Source organism: Rhinopithecus bieti, unplaced genomic scaffold (genome assembly GCF_001698545.2).
Source record: "Rhinopithecus bieti isolate Rb0 unplaced genomic scaffold, ASM169854v2 scaffold_12013, whole genome shotgun sequence".
In the NCBI taxonomy this organism is placed as follows: Eukaryota; Metazoa; Chordata; class Mammalia; order Primates; family Cercopithecidae; genus Rhinopithecus; species Rhinopithecus bieti.
In genome coordinates, this window is record NW_016807120.1 from 1,037,187 (window position 1) to 1,045,142 (window position 7,956).

Sequence of the window (7,956 nt, forward strand, 5' to 3'; positions counted from 1 at the left end):
AATAAATAAATAAATAAATAAATAAATAAATAAATAAAAAATATGGCCAGCCCAGAAAGGTTAGGGATATAGACAAGTTAATAGACAAAGATTATACATTTTAAAGTTTATTTGTTTCAAAAAAGATTTAAGATGAATGCCATTAAGTCAGACTTGAAAATGGGCTAAATGTAACTAAAGATATGGCAAACAACAGTCACAAAAGTACAAAAAAAAACTACCTTCTCCTCGTGCAGAAGTTATGACTATTGGCAGTTTCACGTGCACACACAAATGAAATCTACACTTACATATGTTTCAATATCTTGTTCTTTCATGAATCAAATTTCACTGGAGACCGCATCATATCACTGAATTATTTTTATATTACTATTTTGTATTTTATTTTATGGATAAACTATAATTTATTTAATTATTTTCTCACTGAAGTACGTATTAGTTTTTTCCTTTTATTTTGCTTTACAAAACAATCCCAAACGCTGTCTACAAGAGACTCACTTTAGAGCCAAAGACATAGTAGGTAAAAGTGAAAGGATAGAAAAAGATATTTCATGCAAATAGCAAGAAAAAAGAGAGCAGATTATTGTAATACCAGACATTAGAGACTAAACAAAAAAATGCTTCCAAGAGACAAAAAAGGACATTGTATGTTAATAAAAATGTCAATATAACAAGAATACATAACAATAAAAAAGTTTATGAATCTAATATCAGACCATCAAAATATACAAAACTGGGCCGGGCACAGTGGCTCACGCCTGTAATCCCAGCACTTTGGGAGGCCGAGGCGGGTGGATCACTTGAGGTCAGGAGTTCAGGACCAGCCTGGACAACATGGCGAAACCCCATCTCTACTGAAAATACAAAAAGCCGGGCGTAGTGGTGGATGACTGTAATTCTAGCTACTTAGGAGACTGAGGCAGGAGAATTGCTTGAACCTGGAAGGCTGAGTTTGCAGTGCTCTGAGTTCGTGCCACTGCACTCCAGCCTGGGCAACAGAGAGAGACTCAGCCTCATCAAAATAAAAAAAGAGAAAATACTCAAGGCTGAATAATGTTCTATCGTATGTATGCATCACATTTTGTTTATCAGTTTATCTGTTGATGGACATTTGGGTTGCTTCCATCTCTTGGTCATTGTAAATAGCGATGCTATAAAAATTCATGTGCAGATATCTCTTTGAGATTCTGCTTTAAATTCTTTGGATACATACCTAGAAGTGAAATTGTTGGGTCACGTAGTAGTTCTATTTTTAATTTTTAAAGGAATCATCATATTGTTATTCATAGTGTTTGCACCGTTTTATAGTCCTACTAACAATACATAAGGGTTTAAATTTCTCTGCATCCTTGCCAACACTTGATATTTTCTTTTATTAATAGTAGTCTTTGCTATCACTTTTCATTTAAATTTTACCTGTTGAATTTATTTTGGCATAAGAACTTAGAAAAGAACATTATTTTATTTTATTTCCCAAGAAGCTATTCAGTTGCACCAACATAATTTTATGTATTCTATCTTTTCCCAATGGATTTGATATGACACCTTTAATATACAGGTATAATAATTTCCCATATGAATTAGGTCTATTTATGACTTTCTTTTCTGTGCTACAGATTATTTTCTGTTGATTTATCCAAAGAAGTAATATTTTTCAATGAATTCCATTGAAGTATAGCATGAATACAGAAAAGTGTGCAAATGATAAATGTGCAAATCAACAAGTTTTCACAGAGTGAACTAACCTTGAAGAAAAACACATTAGCAGAGTGTAAGAAGCCGTGTTGTTCTCCTTCTAGTTACTACCTTTTCTCCCACAACCACTATGCTGATTTTTAATCTGTATTATTGATTAGGTTTCCTTGGAATGATAATGTAATTTTGTATGTCTAGCTTCATTTGTTCAACATAATGTTTGTAAAATGTATTCTTGTTTTGGAACATAGTGGTTTGTTCTTTCTCTTTGACGTATAGTATTTAAGTTTATGAACCTTCCACAATTCATTTATTAATTCCAACACAGATGAACATGTGTGTTTTGCCAGTTGGGGATATTTCAAAGAAATGTTGGTACAGTTTACCTTTGCAAGCTAACTTGCCAAGCTAATAAATGAGCTTGCTACAGTTTCCTGGCAAAAGACATAGAATTCTTGGTTCAGAAATAAAAGACTGCAACAGCAGTCTTTTTATACTAACATTTTCTTTTGCCAGTTTCCCAACCCCAAATTCCTGGAGGAACAGGTGCAGAGGGTCAGGTAACATCCATACATACCTTAAGGGTTATGTTAGAGAAGAGGAACCCTGAGTTTAGAGAATGCAAATACAGTCATGTGCCACATAATGACATTTTGGTCATAATGAAGTTTCAGTCAACAGTCAATGACAGACTGTATATAGAAAGGTGGCCCCATATGACTGGAACAATTCCTGTTGTCTAGTGACACTGTAGCTGTCATAACATTGTAGCACATTAGTCACATGTCTGTAGCATTAGTCACATGTTTGTAGTGATGCTAGAGTTTTCCTCTCTATTTTTAATTCCATTTTTGGAAGGAAGGATGGCTGATTTTGTAGAGAAGAGTTGGGTAAAATTATGTTTTCACCATCTTTGTTTGGAAGTCTCTTTAATACATAGCTAGTGTAAACAAACCTATTGTGCTGCTAGTCCTATACAAGTCTAGTGCATACAATTACATGCAGGACATAATATTTGATAATAATGATAAATGACTGTTACTAGTTTACATATATACTGTACTATGCTTTTAATTGTTATTTTAGATTTTGCATCTTGCACTTACAAAAAAGTTAACTGTAAAATAACCTCAGGCAGGTCCTTCAGGAGGTAATCCAGAAAAAGGCGTTATCATCATAAGAGATCACAATTCCATGCATGTTATTTCCCCTGAAGAACTTCCAGTGGGTCAAGATGTGGACATGGAAGGCCGTGATATTGATGATCCTGACCCTGTGACCCTGTGTAGGTCTAGGCTAATGTGTAGGATCTTGGTTTAAAAACAAATTTAAGAAGTAAAAAAAATTAAAAAGTTTGTAGAATAACTATATAAAGAGAGAAAATATTTTGTTTAACTGCACAATGTGTTTGCATTTTAAGCTACGTGTTATCACAAAAGTCAGAGTGAAAACATTTTAAGTTTATAAACTTACAGAAAGCTAAGGTTAATTTATTATTGAATAAATAATTTTTAAAAATAAATCTAGTATAGCCTAGGTGTACAGTGTACATGAAGTCTGCAATGGTGTATCGTGAAGTTCCAGGCCTTCACATTCACTCATCACTCATTCACTAACTCGTCCAGAGCAACTTTTAGTCCTGCAAGCTTCTTTCACGGTAAATGCCCTGTAGAAGTACAGCATTTTATCTTTTATACCACTATTTTACTGTATCTTTTTAGTGTTTAGATATGTTTAGATACACAAATATTTAGGCAAATATTGTGTTAACAATTGCCTACAGAATTCAGTACAGTAACATGTATAGTCACATGCTGTACAGGTTGGCAGTCTAGGAGCAATAGGCTGAACCATCTAGCCTAGATGTGCAGTGGGCTATACTAGCTAGGTTTGTGTAAACACACTCTATGATATTAGCATAATCCAGTGGCAAAATCGCCTGAGGACACATTTCTTAGAACATATCCCTATCATTAAGTGACACCTGATTGCAGTTTATAATGAGAATACCTGCCCCTTACTCTGGAGACACTATCCACTTCTTCCAAGGCTGTAAACAAATTTGCCCTTTATTTTGGAAGGAGATAGTTTATTTTTCTTCCCAAGCTGTTTAGTATACAAACCACACTGGAAAGAGAATCTAGAAAAAAGGGCAGTTGGTTTCTTTTCTTGCAAAACATGCAGAAACATGAGAGACCCATGGAGAATTGTCTCCCCACAGGAATAGGACAAGGCTATCCACTATTGGCATTACTATTTAATATATCATTAATAGTATTACCAGTGCTATGAGGGAAAATCAGAGTTTGAAAAGGATATATGTAAATAAAAAGTTATCATAATGTGCAGATGAAATTATCGTAAGCATAAAAGTACCCAGAGAATTTATAGATACATTATAACAGCTACAAAGGGAATTCAATTGTCGGGTATAAGATCAATTTTAAAAAATCAGTAGCAGGAACAAACAACTTAAAAAATCTAATAAAATACTTATTTTCGTAATTTCATTCCTTGAAACTCTAAAAGTTACGAAGCATTTGAGGAATTAGTTTAACCAGTAACACTCAAACTCTACTTAGAGAAAACTTGAAAGCTTTAATAAAAAAGGCATAGAAGATGATCTAAATAGATAGAGAAATTCCATGATTCTGGATAAAGTGACTTAGTATGAAAATGACATAAATTATTTCTAAAAATATCTACATACTAAATACAATCCACATAAAAATTCGAGTTGAATTTCTTGAGAAGTTCAGGAAGCTTAAATTACTTGGAACAAATAGAGGTCCATGAAAAGCTAAGTCAGTTTTATTAAAAAGCCACAATACATACAACAAAGCTATTGTTGTAAAGGTAGTATGGTATTAATACAAGAGCATATGAACTACCAATACAGCAGAAGACAGTTCAGAGACAGGCTGAATGTATATGACAACTTAACTTATTGTATTTCAAGCATGATCGCATCAAGTACAGGCTGTAGGGTAGGTGATAATGGGAAAACTGACTTACTTTATGGAGAAAAATAAAAATGGCTCCTGACGTTGTAACACAAGGAAGTGTAATTTTAGATAGATTAAAGACCTAACATAGAAAGGAAAACTAAAAAAAAGTTATTTGCAATTTGGTACAGTGAAGATCTTATTTATTAAACCTTAAAACACAAACTACAAAGCAATAATATTGATGAAGCTTTTTACATCAAAATTTAGAATTTTTGCTATAAAACAAATACCATGCCCAAGGTGAGGCAAGGAGAGGTGACAAAAGGAAAGAATATTTTTATAGTTGCTAGAACTGAAGAAAAACAAATGATTAGCATCTATTGAAAGGAATATACATATGTAACAAACCTGCACGTTATGCACCTGTACCCTAGAACTTAAAGTATAAAAGAAAAAAAAAAAAAAGGAATAGCTCCAAATCACTAGTAGGAGGACAACTGTCCTGATGTAATAATGAGAAAAGTGTACCAACAGGCAATTTATGAAGGAAGATATACTGAAAGCCAAGAAGTATGTGAAGAGGTGTTAAAAATAGAGAACTAAACATTAAAACAATTATGAGATATCATTTTACACTTGTTAGACCAACGAGAATAGGAAAGGTGAATAATGCCAAGATTTGACAGGGTTATGAAAACATGGGAACATTTTTCATTGCTGGCGGGAGTATAGAGTGATGCATTCTAGGAAAGCACTCCTTAGGGAAATTAATTCCTTAATTCCATACCTATAACCTGGTAGAAACGTGAAATTTTTTATGGATTAATAAGTGGACATGTAACAGGATGTTCATTATACCTTAGTTATTTGGGTGGTGAACTTGAGGTGACCTGGGTGTCCATAATTGGAAGAGAGGATACATAAAATGTGACAGATAACATACAGCAGTCAAAAGCACTGGTGTTAGCCAAAATTTAAAAAAAAAAAAAAAGGAAAAACAAAATTAAAAAAAAAAAAAAAACGGGGATTTGTACACAGAGCAATATAGATGGATCTTAGAAAGCTGGTTGTTTAAAAGCAAAATTTAAGAAAGAAAAGGAAAATGTATGACACAGTATTATTTACAGATGTTAGAAATACACTAAAACCTTAACTCATATTTTGTAAGTACACATGCGAACAACAGTGTATATATTAAACAAAATAGATTAGATGCCTAAGGTGTAAGGGAAATAGCAATGAGGGATAGAAATAAAGGGGAAAGGGGGAAAATCATCCATTTCTTCTGGGTTTTCAAATATATTTGCATACAGTTGAGAAAAGCTTTTGTAATAATTCTTACAATTTTTTTGTATCTTAGCTATTTTCTCCTTCTAAATTCCTTTTGAATATTTGTGCTTTGGCACTTTTCTTTCTGGATTAGATTGTAGTGGTTAGTGTATTTTATTGTTTTATTCAAAGTACCAGCTTCTGGATTATTTACTAGTTCAGTTTTCATTTTTTAAAACTCTTTATATTGACAAGTCAAATTATTCTTTTTTTTTTAAACTTGGATTGCATATTTCATTAGTTATTCTCATTTGTTCTTGTGAAGTAATGTGGATGCTCGAGGATATTTATTTGTTTATTTTAGCTGAACTCCATTATAGTTGAATCCCTTGGGTTCTGATTTGAAGTGAGAACGGAAGTGTTAGTCTGTATGTGCTGAAACCAAATGGTAACTTTCCAATCGTGATTCTATTGTTGCCTATGGAAAAACAGTTATTGAGTAAACTAGCATCTTTTCTTTTGAGCTCAAATGATTATTGCTCTTTTATTTCTAACTGTGTGAATGTATTTATTTCACTGAATGACTGAACGTCGATCTGGAATTATATTCTGACCTCAACGACATAATTTTCCACTCACAATACGATTTTTTTCTGCTTAAAAACTGGATAATTTTCTGTTGTTAGCTTTGATTACTTCCTTGGCCTTTTCCCTGGGTATGGTGAACGTCAACGTCTCTTTAAGGTGCCTCCTCATAAAACACGCATCAGATTTGCACAGACTGAGCAGCACAGGAGGAGGCAGATGAAGGAGAAAGTAGGGGTGTCATATTGCTTGCATAATCTCTATTTCAAAAATTATGTGCAATTTAGACTGTTTTTCACTTGGGCCTAAAATTATTTGAGAGAGTTTTTATTCTGGTTTCTAGGTGGGAGGATATGTTTTCATATTTTTTAAACATAATTACTGGTTTTATTATATTGGATGAGAGAAGGTGACCTATTATTTTAAGTTTTGGAATGAATTTGGGTTCTCTTGAGAGTTTAATATTTGATTTGTTTTTATGAAATCTTCACAGGCACTTGAAAAGAAGATATATCCTCTTGATAGAGCATTTGGCACTGACTTTTGAATAAGTCTGTTTCTGGACAACTACAGAGACATGCTTGCTCTTGTCATCTTCCCATTACATTCACCAAAAAATTCTCTGCACTAGTCATCAAAGATGGAGTTTTTTTGTCTCTATTTTTTTTTTTAGACGGTATCTCACTCTGTTGCCCAGGCTGGAGTGCAGTGGTGCAATCTTGGCTCACTGCAAGCTCCGCCTCCCGGGTTCATGCCATTCTCCTGCCTCAGCCTCCCCAGTAGCTGGGACTACAGGCACCCGCCACCATGCGTGGCTAATTTTTTGTATTTTTAGTAGAGACGGGGTTTCACCATGTTAGCCAGGGTGGTCTTGATCTCCTGACTTCATGATCCACCCGCCTTGGCCTCCTGAAGTGCTGGGATTACAGGTTGTCTCTATTTTTAATTCTATTTTTGGAAGGAAGGATGGCTGATTTTGTAGAGAAGAATTGAGTAAAATTACGTTTTCACAATCTTTGATTGGAAGTCCCTTTAATAACTATTTTAAAATACAACTTGATGATAATGATTATAATGCCCAAGTTAACCATTTTGAAACATAAATGCCTAGAGGCAAACTGTACCTAGAATTTTTTGTTTTCTCAGGACTACAAAAATGGTCTCTGTCTTTTATTATACCCTAGCATTTTAAAATCATGGTGCATCTTACTATTTTTATCTATGTAGCTCCTACCGCTTTTAATATCTATAAAGTGATACAGTTTACTATGTAATTTCACCTTGAGATCTTGTTTACTCTTTTTTTAAAATTTTTTTTTAAATTATACTTTAAGTTCTAGGGTACATGTGCATAACATGTAGGTTTGTTACATATGTATACTTGTGCCATGTTGGTGTGCTGCACCCATCAACTCGTCAGCACCCATCAATTCATCATTTATATCAGGTATAACTCCCA